The sequence below is a fragment of the Pseudophryne corroboree genome, chromosome 4, assembly GCF_028390025.1.
Source record: "Pseudophryne corroboree isolate aPseCor3 chromosome 4, aPseCor3.hap2, whole genome shotgun sequence".
NCBI lineage: Eukaryota > Metazoa > Chordata > Amphibia > Anura > Myobatrachidae > Pseudophryne > Pseudophryne corroboree.
Genome location: NC_086447.1, coordinates 633,529,719 through 633,545,158, shown reverse-complemented (window position 1 = coordinate 633,545,158; position 15,440 = coordinate 633,529,719). Strand labels below are relative to the sequence as shown.

Below are 15,440 nucleotides of genomic sequence, written 5' to 3'. Positions count from 1 at the left end.
ACAACAATGTTATCATAATTAATGTCATATTTTAGCTTCTGTGGTCATTTTTTACAAGCTAAACACTGCAAGACTGTTTTACAGTTGAAGCAAGGATAAAATATCAACTCAAGTGATGAGACACTTGCTGTAATGACTTCCAACTCAGACGGGACTTAAACCCACAACCACTGGCTTAGGAGAACAGTGCCTTATCCATTATGCCAGTGGTGCTTACTGATGTCCTTATTTAAGACTGTTAGGTTTATAATAGTCAATTATTTATTTTTGAGGAAAAAGTGAAGCTGTTTACTGTGTTCTTTGCATTACCAAGTCCAGCAAGAAATGTGCTGGTACTATCCAGAGCTGTCAGTATGGATTATCATGCTATATTGCAGAAAATCAATTTGATGCAACTGCTTTACCAACAGTATGTTATTCTTTTCCATTGCTGTTTTGTTGGCTGACTGAAGGAAGATATGCAGTGCATTTGAACCAAAGCAGATGTGTGCTGACAACTTAAATGCACAATCATGTTTGTGTGTTTTCTTTCTTTCTTCCATCCTTTGTAAGATCATATTAAATATTAAGGCTACCAGTTTATAATCAATGACTAATGACATAAGAAAAGGAAAAAAAACAGTATACAAAGATGCTCCAGGTAAGGCTTGAACTAACAACCTCGGCATTGCTCAACAGATACTGTTTTATAAGTACTGCGTGCTGACCAATTGCGCCACTGGAGCGCTTTGCAACATTCATTGGTTATGCTAGATGTGGATTTTATTCAATGCAATCAGTACAGTCATAAGAATTGAAAAAGAAAATCATTTTTGGTGATGAATGATGAGCAACAAAGGAACATGCATGCCAGATGGCACTTGAATAAGCTGTCCACTGTAATAGAAAAGGTTTAAAAAACAACAACAACAACAATGTTATCATAATTAATGTCATTTTTTAGCTTCTGTAGTCATTTTTTACAAGCTAAACACTGCAAGACTGTTTTACAGTTGAAGCAAGGATAAAATATCAACTCAAGTGATGAGACACTTGCTGTAATGACTTCCAACTCAGACGGGACTTAAACCCACAACCACTGGCTTAGGAGAACAGTGCCTTATCCATTATGCCAGTGGTGCTTACTGATGTCCTTATTTAAGACTGTTAGGTTTTTAATAGTCAATTATTTATTTTTGAGGAAAAAGTGAAGCTGTTTACTGTGTTCTTTGCATTACCAAGTCCAGCAAGAAATGTGCTGGTACTATCCAGAGCTGTCAGTATGGATTATCATGCTATATTGCAGAAAATCAATTTGATGCAACTGCTTTACCAACAGTATGTTATTCTTTTCCATTGCTGTTTTGATGGCTGACTGAAGGAAGATATGCAGTGCATTTGAACCAAAGCAGATGTGTGCTGACAAGTTAAATGCACAATCATGTTTGTGTTTTTTCTTTCTTTCTTCCATCCTTTGTAATATCATATTAAATATTAAGGTAGCAGTTTATAATCAATGACTAATGACATAAGAAAAGGAAAAAAACAGTACACAAAGATGCTCCAGGTGAGGCTTGAACTCACAACCTCGGCATTGCTCAACAGATACTGTCTTAAAAGTACCGCGCGCTGACCAATTGCGCCACTGGAGCACTTTGCAGCGTTAATTGGTTATGCTAGATGTGGATTTTATTCAATACAATCAGTACAGTCATAAGAATTGAAAATGAAAATCCTTTTTGGTGATGAATGATGAGCAACAAAGGAACATGCATGCTAGAAGCACTTGAATAAGCTGTCCACGGTGATAGAAAAGGTTTAAAAAACAACAACAACAATGTTATCATAATTAATGTCATATTTTAGCTTCTGTGGTCATTTTTTACAAGCTAAACACTGCAAGACATTTTTACAGTTGAAGCAGGGATAAAATATCAACTCTAGTGATGAGACACTTGCTGTAATGACTTCCAACTCAGACGGGACTTAAAACCCACAACCACTGGATTAGGAGTACAGTGCCTTATCCATTATGCCAGTGGTGCTTACTGATGTCCTTATTTAAGACTGATAGGTTTTTAATAGTCAATTATTTATTTTTGAAAAAAAATTGAAGCTGTTTACTGTGTTCTTTGCATTACCAAGTCCAGCAAGAAATGTGCTGGTACTATCCAGAGCTGTCAGTATGGATTATCATGCTATATTGCAGAAAATCAATTTGATGCAACTGCTTTACCAACAGTATGTTATTCTTTTCCATTGCTGTTTTGTTGGCTGACTGAAGGAAGATATGCAGTGCATTTGAACCAAAGCAGATGTGTGCTGACAACTTAAATGCACAATCATGTTTGTGTGTTTTCTTTCTTTCTTCCATCCTTTGTAATATCATATTAAATATTAAGGCTACAAATTTATAATCAATGACTAATGACATAAGAAAAGGAAAAAAATCAGTATACAAAGATGCTCCAGGTGAGGCTTGAACTCATAACCTCGGCATTGTTCAACAGATACTGTCTTATAAATACCGTGCGCTGACCAATTGCGATACTGGAGCGCTTTGCAACATTGATTGGTTATGCTAGATGTGGATTTTATTCAATGCAATCAGTACAGTCATAAGAATTGAAAAAGAAAATCATTTTTGGTGATAAATGATGAGCAACAAAGGAACATGCATGCCAGATGGCACTTAAATAAGATGTCCACGGTGATAGAAAATGTTTAAAAAAAACAACAACAATGTTATTATAATAAATGTCATATTTTAGCTTCTGTGGTCATTTTTTGCAAGCTAAACACTGCAAGACTGTTTTACAGTCGAAGCAAGGATAAAATATCAATTCTAGTGATGAGACACTTGCTGTAATGACTTCCACCCCATATGGAACTTGGACCCCTGTCTTAGGAGGGCAGTGACTTATCCATTATGCCAGTGGTGCTTACTGATGTTCTTATTTAAAACTGTTAGGTTTTTAATAGTCAATTATTTATTTTTGAGGAAAAAGTGAAGCTGTTTACTGTGTTCTTTGCATTACCAAGTCCAGCAAGAAATGTGCTGGTACTATTCAGAGCTGTCAGTATGGATTATCATGCTATATTGCAGAAAATCAATTTGATGCAACTGCTTTACCAACAGTATGTTAATCTTTTCCATTGCTGTTATGTTGGCTGTCTGAAGGAAGATATGCAGTGCATTTGAACCAAAGCAGATGTGTGCTGACAACTTAAAAGCACAATCATGTTTGTGTGTTTTCTTTCTTTCTTCCATCCTTTGTAATATCATATTAAATATTAAGGTAGCAGTTTATAATCAATGACTAATGACATAAGAACAGGAAAAAAAAAACAGTATACAAAGATGCTCCAGGTGAGGCTTGAACTCACAACCTCGGCATTGCTCAACAGATACTGTCTTATAAGTACCGTACACTGACCAATTGCGCCACTGGAGCACTTTGCAGCATTGATTGGTTATGCTAGATGCGGATTTTATTCAATACAATCAGTACAGTCATAAGAATTGAAAAAGAAAATCATTTTTGGTGATGAATGATGAGCAACAAAGAAACATGCATGCCAGATGGCACTTGAATAAGCTGTCCACGGTGATAGAAAAGGTTTAAAAAACAACAACAACAACAATGTTATCATAATTAATGTCATATTTTAGCTTCTGTGGTCATTTTTTACAAGCTAAACACTGCAAGACTGTTTTACAGTTGAAGCAAGGATAAAATATCAACTCAAGTGATGAGACACTTGCTGTAATGACTTCCAACTCAGACGGGACTTAAACCCACAAACACTGGCTTAGGAGAACAGTGCCTTATCCATTATGCCAGTGGTGCTTACTGATGTCCTTATTTAAGACTGTTAGGTTTATAATAGTCAATTATTTATTTTTGAGGAAAAAGTGAAGCTATTTACTGTGCTCTTTGCATTACCAAGTCCAGCGAGAAATGTGCTGGTACTATCCAGAGCTGTCAGTATGGATTATCATGCTATATTGCAGAAAATCAATTTGATGCAACTGCTTTACCAACAGTATGTTATTCTTTTCCATTGCTGTTTTGTTGGCTGACTGAAGGAAGATATGCAGTGCATTTGAACCAAAGCAGATGTGTGCTGACAACTTAAATGCACAATCATGTTTGTGTGTTTTCTTTCTTTCTTCCATCCTTTGTAAGATCATATTAAATATTAAGGTAGCAGTTTAAAATCAATGACTAATGACATAAAAAAAGGAAAAAAAAAACTATACAAAGCTGCTCTAGGTGAGGCTTGAACTCACAACCTCGGCATTGCTCAACAGATACTGTCTTATAAGTACCGCGCGCTGACCAATTGCGCCACTGGAGCACTTTGCAGCATTAATTGGTTATGCTAGATGTGGATTTTATTCAATACAATCAGTACAGTCATAAGAATTGAAAAAGAAAATAATTTTTGGTGATAAATGATGAGCAACAAAGGAACATGCATGCCAGATGGCACTTGAATAAGCTGTCCACTGTGATAGAAAAGGTTTAAAAAACAACAACAACAATGTTATCATAATTAATGTCATATTTTAGCTTCTGTGGTCATTTTTTACAAGCTAAACACTGCAAGACTGTTTTACAGTTGAAGCAAGGATAAAATATCAACTCAAGTGATGAGACACTTGCTGTAATGACTTCCAACTCAGACGGGACTTAAACCCACAACCACTGGCTTAGGAGAACAGTGCCTTATCCATTATGCCAGTGGTGCTTACTGATGTCCTTATTTAAGACTGTTAGGTTTATAATAGTCAATTATTTATTTTTGAGGAAAAAGTGAAGCTGTTTACTGTGTTCTTTGCATTACCAAGTCCAGCAAGAAATGTGCTGGTACTATCCAGAGCTGTCATTATGGATTATCATGCTATATTGCAGAAAATCAATTTGATGCAACTGCTTTACCAACAGTATGTTATTCTTTTCCATTGCTGTTTTGTTGGCTGACTGAAGGAAGATATGCAGTGCATTTGAACCAAAGCAGATGTGTGCTGACAACTTAAATGCACAATCATGTTTGTGTGTTTTCTTTCTTTCTTCCATCCTTTGTAAGATCATATTAAATATTAAGGCTACCAGTTTATAATCAATGACTAATGACATAAGAAAAGGAAAAAAAACAGTATACAAAGATGCTCCAGGTAAGGCTTGAACTAACAACCTCGGCATTGCTCAACAGATACTGTTTTATAAGTACCGCGCGCTGACCAATTGCGCCACTGGAGCGCTTTGCAACATTCATTGGTTATGCTAGATGTGGATTTTATTCAATGCAATCAGTACAGTCATAAGAATTGAAAAAGAAAATCATTTTTGGTGATGAATGATGAGCAACAAAGGAACATGCATGCCAGATGGCACTTGAATAAGCTGTCCACTGTAATAGAAAAGGTTTAAAAAACAACAACAACAACAATGTTATCATAATTAATGTCATTTTTTAGCTTCTGTAGTCATTTTTTACAAGCTAAACACTGCAAGACTGTTTTACAGTTGAAGCAAGGATAAAATATCAACTCAAGTGATGAGACACTTGCTGTAATGACTTCCAACTCAGACGGGACTTAAACCCACAACCACTGGCTTAGGAGAACAGTGCCTTATCCATTATGCCAGTGGTGCTTACTGATGTCCTTATTTAAGACTGTTAGGTTTTTAATAGTCAATTATTTATTTTTGAGGAAAAAGTGAAGCTGTTTACTGTGTTCTTTGCATTACCAAGTCCAGCAAGAAATGTGCTGGTACTATCCAGAGCTGTCAGTATGGATTATCATGCTATATTGCAGAAAATCAATTTGATGCAACTGCTTTACCAACAGTATGTTATTCTTTTCCATTGCTGTTTTGATGGCTGACTGAAGGAAGATATGCAGTGCATTTGAACCAAAGCAGATGTGTGCTGACAAGTTAAATGCACAATCATGTTTGTGTTTTTTCTTTCTTTCTTCCATCCTTTGTAATATCATATTAAATATTAAGGTAGCAGTTTATAATCAATGACTAATGACATAAGAAAAGGAAAAAAACAGTACACAAAGATGCTCCAGGTGAGGCTTGAACTCACAACCTCGGCATTGCTCAACAGATACTGTCTTAAAAGTACCGCGCGCTGACCAATTGCGCCACTGGAGCACTTTGCAGCGTTAATTGGTTATGCTAGATGTGGATTTTATTCAATACAATCAGTACAGTCATAAGAATTGAAAATGAAAATCCTTTTTGGTGATGAATGATGAGCAACAAAGGAACATGCATGCTAGAAGCACTTGAATAAGCTGTCCACGGTGATAGAAAAGGTTTAAAAAACAACAACAACAATGTTATCATAATTAATGTCATATTTTAGCTTCTGTGGTCATTTTTTACAAGCTAAACACTGCAAGACTGTTTTACAGTTGAAGCAAGGATAAAATATCAACTCTAGTGATGAGACACTTGCTGTAATGACTTCCAACTCAGACGGGACTTAAAACCCACAACCACTGGATTAGGAGTACAGTGCCTTATCCATTATGCCAGTGGTGCTTACTGATGTCCTTATTTAAGACTGATAGGTTTTTAATAGTCAATTATTTATTTTTGAAAAAAAATTGAAGCTGTTTACTGTGTTCTTTGCATTACCAAGTCCAGCAAGAAATGTGCTGGTACTATCCAGAGCTGTCAGTATGGATTATCATGCTATATTGCAGAAAATCAATTTGATGCAACTGCTTTACCAACAGTATGTAATTCTTTTCCATTGCTGTTTTGTTGGCTGACTGAAGGAAGATATGCAGTGCATTTGAACCAAAGCAGATGTGTGCTGACAACTTAAATGCACAATCATGTTTGTGTGTTTTCTTTCTTTCTTCCATCCTTTGTAATATCATATTAAATATTAAGGCTACAAATTTATAATCAATGACTAATGACATAAGAAAAGGAAAAAAATCAGTATACAAAGATGCTCCAGGTGAGGCTTGAACTCATAACCTCGGCATTGTTCAACAGATACTGTCTTATAAATACCGTGCGCTGACCAATTGCGCCACTGGAGCGCTTTGCAACATTGATTGGTTATGCTAGATGTGGATTTTATTCAATACAATCAGTACAGTCATAAGAATTGAAAAAGAAAATCATTTTTGGTGATGAATGATGAGCAACAAAGAAACATGCATGCCAGATGGCACTTGAATAAGCTGTCCACGGTGATAGAAAATGTTTAAAAAAAACAACAACAATGTTATTATAATAAATGTCATATTTTAGCTTCTGTGGTCATTTTTTGCAAGCTAAACACTGCAAGACTGTTTTACAGTCGAAGCAAGGATAAAATATCAATTCTAGTGATGAGACACTTGCTGTAATGACTTCCACCCCATATGGAACTTGGACCCCTGTCTTAGGAGGGCAGTGACTTATCCATTATGCCAGTGGTGCTTACTGATGTTCTTATTTAAAACTGTTAGGTTTTTAATAGTCAATTATTTATTTTTGAGGAAAAAGTGAAGCTGTTTACTGTGTTCTTTGCATTACCAAGTCCAGCAAGAAATGTGCTGGTACTATTCAGAGCTGTCAGTATGGATTATCATGCTATATTGCAGAAAATCAATTTGATGCAACTGCTTTACCAACAGTATGTTAATCTTTTCCATTGCTGTTATGTTGGCTGACTGAAGGAAGATATGCAGTGCATTTGAACCAAAGCAGATGTGTGCTGACAACTTAAAAGCACAATCATGTTTGTGTGTTTTCTTTCTTTCTTCCATCCTTTGTAATATCATATTAAATATTAAGGTAGCAGTTTATAATCAATGACTAATGACATAAGAACAGGAAAAAAAAAACAGTATACAAAGATGCTCCAGGTGAGGCTTGAACTCACAACCTCGGCATTGCTCAACAGATACTGTCTTATAAGTACCGTACACTGACCAATTGCGCCACTGGAGCACTTTGCAGCATTGATTGGTTATGCTAGATGCGGATTTTATTCAATACAATCAGTACAGTCATAAGAATTGAAAAAGAAAATCATTTTTGGTGATGAATGATGAGCAACAAAGAAACATGCATGCCAGATGGCACTTGAATAAGCTGTCCACGGTGATAGAAAAGGTTTAAAAAACAACAACAACAACAACAACAATGTTATCATAATTAATGTCATATTTTAGCTTCTGTGGTCATTTTTTACAAGCTAAACACTGCAAGACTGTTTTACAGTTGAAGCAAGGATAAAATATCAACTCAAGTGATGAGACACTTGCTGTAATGACTTCCAACTCAGACGGGACTTAAACCCACAAACACTGGCTTAGGAGAACAGTGCCTTATCCATTATGCCAGTGGTGCTTACTGATGTCCTTATTTAAGACTGTTAGGTTTATAATAGTCAATTATTTATTTTTGAGGAAAAAGTGAAGCTATTTACTGTGTTCTTTGCATTACCAAGTCCAGCGAGAAATGTGCTGGTACTATCCAGAGCTGTCAGTATGGATTATCATGCTATATTGCAGAAAATCAATTTGATGCAACTGCTTTACCAACAGTATGTTATTCTTTTCCATTGCTGTTTTGTTGGCTGACTGAAGGAAGATATGCAGTGCATTTGAACCAAAGCAGATGTGTGCTGACAACTTAAATGCACAATCATGTTTGTGTGTTTTCTTTCTTTCTTCCATCCTTTGTAATATCATATTAAATATTAAGGCTACCAGTTTATAATCAATGACTAATGACATAAGAAAAGGAAAAAAAACAGTATACAAAGATGCTCCAGGTAAGGCTTGAACTCACAACCTCGGCATTGCTCAACAGATACTGTTTTATAAGTACCGCGCGCTGACCAATTGCGCCACTGGAGCGCTTTGCCACATTCATTGGTTATGCTAGATGTGGATTTTATTCAATGCAATCAGTACAGTCATAAGAATTGAAAAAGAAAATCATTTTTGGTGATGAATGATGAGCAACAAAGGAACATGCATGCCAGATGGCACTTGAATAAGCTGTAAACTGTGATAGAAAAGGTTTAAAACAAACAACAACAATGTTATCATAATAAATGTCATATTTTAGCTTCTGTGGTCATTTTTTGCAAGCTAAACACTGCAAGACTGTTTTACAGTTGAAGCAAGGATAAAATATCAACTCTAGTGATGAGACACTTGCTGTAATGACTTCCACCCCATATGGAACTTGGACCCCCTGTCTTAGGAGGGCAGTGACTTATCCATTATGCCAGTGGTGCTTAGTGATGTTCTTATTTAAGACTGTTAGGTTTTTAATAGTCAATTATTTATTTTTGAGGAAAAAGTGAAGCTGTTTACTGTGTTCTTTGCATTACCAAGTCCAGCAAGAAATGTGCTGGTACTATCCAGAGCTGTCAGTATGGATTATCATGCTATATTGCAGAAAATCAATTTGATGCAACTGCTTTACCAACAGTATGTTAATCTTTTCCATTGCTGTTTTGTTGGCTGACTGAAGGAAGATATGCAGTGCATTTGAACCAAAGCAGATGTGTGCTGACAAGTTAAATGCACAATCATGTTTGTGTTTTTTCTTTCTTTCTTCCATCCTTTGTAATATCATATTAAATATTAAGGTAGCAGTTTATAATCAATGACTAATGACATAAGAAAAGGAAAAAAACAGTATACAAAGATGCTCCAGGTGAGGCTTGAACTCACAACCTTGGCATTGCTCAACAGATACTGTCTTATAAGTTTTGCTCGCTGACCAATTGCGCCACTGGAGCACTTTGTAGCATTAATTGGTTATGCTAGATGTGGATTTTATTCAATACAATCAGTACATTCATAAGAATTGAAAAAGAAAACAATTTTCGGTGATGAATGATGAGCAACAAAGGAACATGCATGCCAGATGGCACTTGAATAAGCTGTCCACGGTGATAGAAAATGTTTAAAAAACAACAACAACAATGTTATCATAATTAATGTCATATTTTAGCTTCTGTGGTCATTTTTTACAAGCTAAACACTGCAAGACATTTTTACAGTTGAAGCAAGGATAAAATATCAACTCAAGTGATGAGACACTTGCTGTAATGACTTCCAACTCAGACGGGACTTAAACCCACAACCACTGGCTTAGGAGAGCAGTGCCTTATCCATTATGCCAGTGGTGCTTACTGATGTCCTTATTTAAGACTGATAGGTTTTTAATAGTCAATTATTTATTTTTGAAAAAAGTGAAGCTGTTTACTGTGTTCTTTGCATTACCAAGTCCAGCAAGAAATGTGCTATTACTATCCAGAGCTGTCAGTATGGATTATCATGCTATATTGCAGAAAATCAATTTGATGCAACTGCTTTACCAACAGTATGTTAATCTTTTCCATTGCTGTTTTGTTGGCTGACTGAAGGAAGATATGCAGTGCATTTGAACCAAAGCAGATGTGTGCTGACAACTTAAATGCACAATCATGTTTGTGTGTTTTCTTTCTTTCTTCCATCCTTTGTAATATCATATTAAATATTAAGGCTACAAGTTTATAATCAATGACTAATGACATAAGAAAAGGAAAAAAATCAGTATACAAAGATGCTCCAGGTGAGGCTTGAACTCACAACCTCGGCATTGCTCAACAGATACTGTCTTATAAGTACCGCGCGCTGACCAATTGCACCACTGGAGCGCTTTGCAACATTGATTGGTTATGCTAGATGTGGATTTTATTCAATGCAGTCAGTACAGTCATAATAATTGAAAAAGAAAATCATTTTTGGTGATAAATGATGAGCAACAAAGGAACATGCATGCCAGATGGTACTTAAATAAGATGTCCACGGTGATAGAAAATGTTTAAAAAAAACAACAACAATGTTATCATAATAAATGTCATATTTTAGCTTATGTGGTCATTTTTTGCAAGCTAAACACTGCAAGACTGTTTTACAGTCGAAGCAAGGATAAAATATCAATTCTAGTGATGAGACACTTGCTGTAATGACTTCCACCCCATATGGAACTTGGACCCCTGTCTTAGGAGGGCAGTGACTTATCCATTATGCCAGTGGTGCTTACTGATGTTCTTATTTAAGACTGTTAGGTTTTTAATAGTCAATTATTTATTTTTGAGGAAAAAGTGAAGCTGTTTACTGTGTTCTTTGCATTACCAAGTCCAGCAAGAAATGTGCTGGTACTATTCAGAGCTGTCAGTATGGATTATCATGCTATATTGCAGAAAATCAATTTGATGCAACTGCTTTACCAACAGTATGTTAATCTTTTCCATTGCTGTTATGTTGGCTGACTGAAGGAAGATATGCAGTGCATTTGAACCAAAGCAGATGTGTGCTGACAAGTTAAATGCACAATCATGTTTGTGTTTTTTCTTTCTTTCTTCCATCCTTTGTAATATCATATTAAATATTAAGGTAGCAGTTTATAATCAATGACTAATGACATAAGAAAAGGAAAAAAAAACAGTATACAAAGATGCTCCAGGTGAGGCTTGAACTCACAACCTCGGCATTGCTCAACAGATACTGTCTTATAAGTAGCGCGCGCTGACCAATTGCGCCACTGGAGCACTTTGCAGCATTAATTGGTTATGCTAGATGTGGATTTTATTCAATACAATCAGTACAGTCATAAGAATTGAAAAAGAAAATAATTTTTGGTGATAAATGATGAGCAACAAAGGAACATGCATGCCAGATGGCACTTGAATAAGCTGTCCACTGTGATAGAAAAGGTTTAAAAAACAACAACAACAATGTTATCATAATTAATGTCATATTTTAGCTTCTGTGGTCATTTTTTACAAGCTAAACACTGCAAGACTGTTTTACAGTTGAAGCAAGGATAAAATATCAACTCAAGTGATGAGACACTTGCTGTAATGACTTCCAACTCAGACGGGACTTAAACCCACAACCACTGGCTTAGGAGAACAGAGCCTTATCCATTATGCCAGTGGTGCTTACTGATGTCCTTATTTAAGACTGTTAGGTTTATAATAGTCAATTATTTATTTTTGAGGAAAAAGTGAAGCTGTTTACTGTGTTCTTTGCATTACCAAGTCCAGCAAGAAATGTGCTGGTACTATCCAGAGCTGTCAGTATGGATTATCATGCTATATTGCAGAAAATCAATTTGATGCAACTGCTTTACCAACAGTATGTTAATCTTTTCCATTGCTGTTTTGTTGGCTGACTGAAGGAAGATATGCAGTGCATTTGAACCAAAGCAGATGTGTGCTGACAAGTTAAATGCACAATCATGTTTGTGTTTTTTCTTTCTTTCTTCCATCCTTTGTAATATCATATTAAATATTAAGGTAGCAGTTTATAATCAATGACTAATGACATAAGAAAAGGAAAAAAACAGTATACAAAGATGCTCCAGGTGAGGCTTGAACTCACAACCTCGGCATTGCTCAACAGATACTGTCTTATAAGTACCGCGCGCTGACCAATTGCACCACTGGAGCACTTTGCAGCGTTAATTGGTTATGCTAGATGTGGATTTTATTCAATACAATCAGTACAGTCATAAGAATTGAAAATGAAAATCATTTTTGGTGATGAATGATGAGCAACAAAGGAACATGCATGCTAGAAGCACTTGAATAAGCTGTCCACGGTGATAGAAAAGGTTTAAAAAACAACAACAACAACAATGTTATCATAATTAATGTCATATTTTAGCTTCTGTGGTCATTTTTTACAAGCTAAACACTGCAAGACATTTTTACAGTTGAAGCAAGGATAAAATATCAACTCAAGTGATGAGACACTCGCTGTAATGACTTCCAACTCAGACGGGACTTAAACCCACAACCACTGGCTTAGGAGAGCAGTGCCTTATCCATTATGCCAGTGGTGCTTACTGATGTCCTTATTTAAGACTGATAGGTTTTTAATAGTCAATTATTTATTTTTGAAAAAAGTGAAGCTGTTTACTGTGTTCTTTGCATTACCAAGTCCAGCAAGAAATGTGCTATTACTATCCAGAGCTGTCAGTATGGATTATCATGCTATATTGCAGAAAATCAATTTGATGCAACTGCTTTACCAACAGTATGTTAATCTTTTCCATTGCTGTTTTGTTGGCTGACTGAAGGAAGATATGCAGTGCATTTGAACCAAAGCAGATGTGTGCTGACAACTTAAATGCACAATCATGTTTGTGTGTTTTCTTTCTTTCTTCCATCCTTTGTAATATCATATTAAATATTAAGGCTACAAGTTTATAATCAATGACTAATGACATAAGAAAAGGAAAAAAATCAGTATACAAAGATGCTCCAGGTGAGGCTTGAACTCACAACCTCGGCATTGCTCAACAGATACTGTCTTATAAGTAACGCGCGCTGACCAATTGCACCACTGGAGCGCTTTGCAACATTGGTTGGTTATGCTAGATGTGGATTTTATTCAATGCAATCAGTACAGTCATAATAATTGAAAAAGAAAATCATTTTTGGTGATAAATGATGAGCAACAAAGGAACATGCATGCCAGATGGTACTTAAATAAGATGTCCACGGTGATAGAAAATGTTTAAAAAAAACAACAACAATGTTATCATAATAAATGTCATATTTTAGCTTATGTGGTCATTTTTTGCAAGCTAAACACTGCAAGACTGTTTTACAGTCGAAGCAAGGATAAAATATCAATTCTAGTGATGAGACACTTGCTGTAATGACTTCCACCCCATATGGAACTTGGACCCCTGTCTTAGGAGGGCAGTGACTTATCCATTATGCCAGTGGTGCTTACTGATGTTCTTATTTAAGACTGTTAGGTTTTTAATAGTCAATTATTTATTTTTGAGGAAAAAGTGAAGCTGTTTACTGTGTTCTTTGCATTACCAAGTCCAGCAAGAAATGTGCTGGTACTATTCAGAGCTGTCAGTATGGATTATCATGCTATATTGCAGAAAAACAATTTGATGCAACTGCTTTACCAACAGTATGTTAATCTTTTCCATTGCTGTTATGTTGGCTGACTGAAGGAAGATATGCAGTGCATTTGAACCAAAGCAGATGTGTGCTGACAACTTAAATGCACAATCATGTTTGTGTTTTTTCTTTCTTTCTTCCATCCTTTGTAATATCATATTAAATATTAAGGTAGCAGTTTATAATCAATGACTAATGACATAAGAAAAGGAAAAAAAAACAGTATACAAAGATGCTCCAGGTGAGGCTTGAACTCACAACCTCGGCATTGCTCAACAGATACTGTCTTATAAGTACCGCGCGCTGACCAATTGCGCCACTGGAGCGCTTTGCAACATTGATTGGTTATGCTAGATGTGGATTTTATTCAATGCAATCAGTACAGTCATAAGAATTGAAAAAGAAAATCATTTTTGGTGATGAATGATGAGCAACAAAGGAACATGCATGCCAGATGGCACTTGAATAAGCTGTCCACTGTGATAGAAAAGGTTTAAAACAAACAACAACAATGTTATCATAATAAATGTCATATTTTAGCTTCTGTGGTCATTTTTTGCAAGCTAAACACTGCAAGACTGTTTTACAGTTGAAGCAAGGATAAAATATCAACTCTAGTGATGAGACACTTGATGTAATGACTTCCACCCCATAAGGAACTTGGACCCCCTGTCTTAGGAGGGCAGTGCCTTATCCATTATGCCAGTGGTGCTTAGTGATGTTCTTATTTAGGACTGTTAGGTTTTTAATAGTCAATTATTTATTTTTGAGGAAAAAGTGAAGCTGTTTACTGTATTCTTTGCATTACCAAGTCCAGCAAGAAATGTGCTATTACTATCCAGAGCTGTCAGTATGGATTATCATGCTATATTGCAGAAAATCAATTTGATGCAACTGCTTTACCAACAGTATGTTAATCTTTTCCATTGCTGTTTTGTTGGCTGACTGAAGGAAGATATGCAGTGCATTTGAACCAAAGCTGATGTGTGCTGACAACTTAAATGCACAATCATGTTTGTGTTTTTTCTTTCTTTCTTCCATCCTTTGTAATATCATATTAAATATTAAGGTAGCAGTTTATAATCAATGACTAATGACATAAAAAAAGGAAAAAAAAAAACTATACAAGGCTGCTCTAGGTGAGGCTTGAACTCACAACATCGGCATTGTTCAACGGATACTGTCTTATAAGTACCGCGCACTGACCAATTGCGCCACTGGAGCACTTTGCAGCATTAATTGGTTATGCTAGATGTGGATTTTATTCAATACAATCAGTACAGTCATAAGAATTGAAAAAGAAAATAATTTTTGGTGATAAATGATGAGCAACAAAGGAACATGCATGCCAGATGGCACTTGAATAAGCTGTCCACTGTGATAGAAAAGGTTTAAAAAACAACAACAACAATGTTATCATAACTAATGTCATATTTTAGCTTCTGTGGTCATTTTTTACAAGCTAAACACTGCAAGACTGTTTTACAGTTGAAGCA

General features: G+C 35.8%; 8 non-coding genes across 8 annotated transcripts; all 8 read right to left on the bottom strand.

The window, feature by feature from the left end:
* Positions 1-1,538: 1,538 nt before the first annotated feature.
* On the bottom strand, positions 1,539-1,631 carry TRNAK-UUU (transfer RNA lysine (anticodon UUU)). Its single transcript is given in 2 exon segments — positions 1,539-1,574; positions 1,594-1,631. It is a non-coding gene; the product is annotated as a tRNA-Lys (tRNA).
* A 2,617-nt stretch (positions 1,632-4,248) lies between these two features.
* Positions 4,249-4,341, bottom strand: TRNAI-UAU (transfer RNA isoleucine (anticodon UAU)). The gene is given in 2 exon segments: positions 4,249-4,284; positions 4,304-4,341. It is a non-coding gene; the product is annotated as a tRNA-Ile (tRNA).
* An 812-nt stretch (positions 4,342-5,153) lies between these two features.
* Positions 5,154-5,246, bottom strand: TRNAI-UAU (transfer RNA isoleucine (anticodon UAU)). Its single transcript is given in 2 exon segments — positions 5,154-5,189; positions 5,209-5,246. It is a non-coding gene; the product is annotated as a tRNA-Ile (tRNA).
* Positions 5,247-6,059: 813 nt separating this feature from the next.
* Positions 6,060-6,152, bottom strand: TRNAK-UUU (transfer RNA lysine (anticodon UUU)). Its single transcript is given in 2 exon segments — positions 6,060-6,095; positions 6,115-6,152. It is a non-coding gene; the product is annotated as a tRNA-Lys (tRNA).
* A 2,624-nt stretch (positions 6,153-8,776) lies between these two features.
* TRNAI-UAU (transfer RNA isoleucine (anticodon UAU)) lies at positions 8,777-8,869 on the bottom strand. The gene is given in 2 exon segments: positions 8,777-8,812; positions 8,832-8,869. It is a non-coding gene; the product is annotated as a tRNA-Ile (tRNA).
* A 1,706-nt stretch (positions 8,870-10,575) lies between these two features.
* Positions 10,576-10,668, bottom strand: TRNAI-UAU (transfer RNA isoleucine (anticodon UAU)). The gene is given in 2 exon segments: positions 10,576-10,611; positions 10,631-10,668. It is a non-coding gene; the product is annotated as a tRNA-Ile (tRNA).
* A 1,707-nt stretch (positions 10,669-12,375) lies between these two features.
* Positions 12,376-12,468, bottom strand: TRNAI-UAU (transfer RNA isoleucine (anticodon UAU)). Its single transcript is given in 2 exon segments — positions 12,376-12,411; positions 12,431-12,468. It is a non-coding gene; the product is annotated as a tRNA-Ile (tRNA).
* A 1,709-nt stretch (positions 12,469-14,177) lies between these two features.
* On the bottom strand, positions 14,178-14,270 carry TRNAI-UAU (transfer RNA isoleucine (anticodon UAU)). Its single transcript is given in 2 exon segments — positions 14,178-14,213; positions 14,233-14,270. It is a non-coding gene; the product is annotated as a tRNA-Ile (tRNA).
* Positions 14,271-15,440: the final 1,170 nt, after the last annotated feature.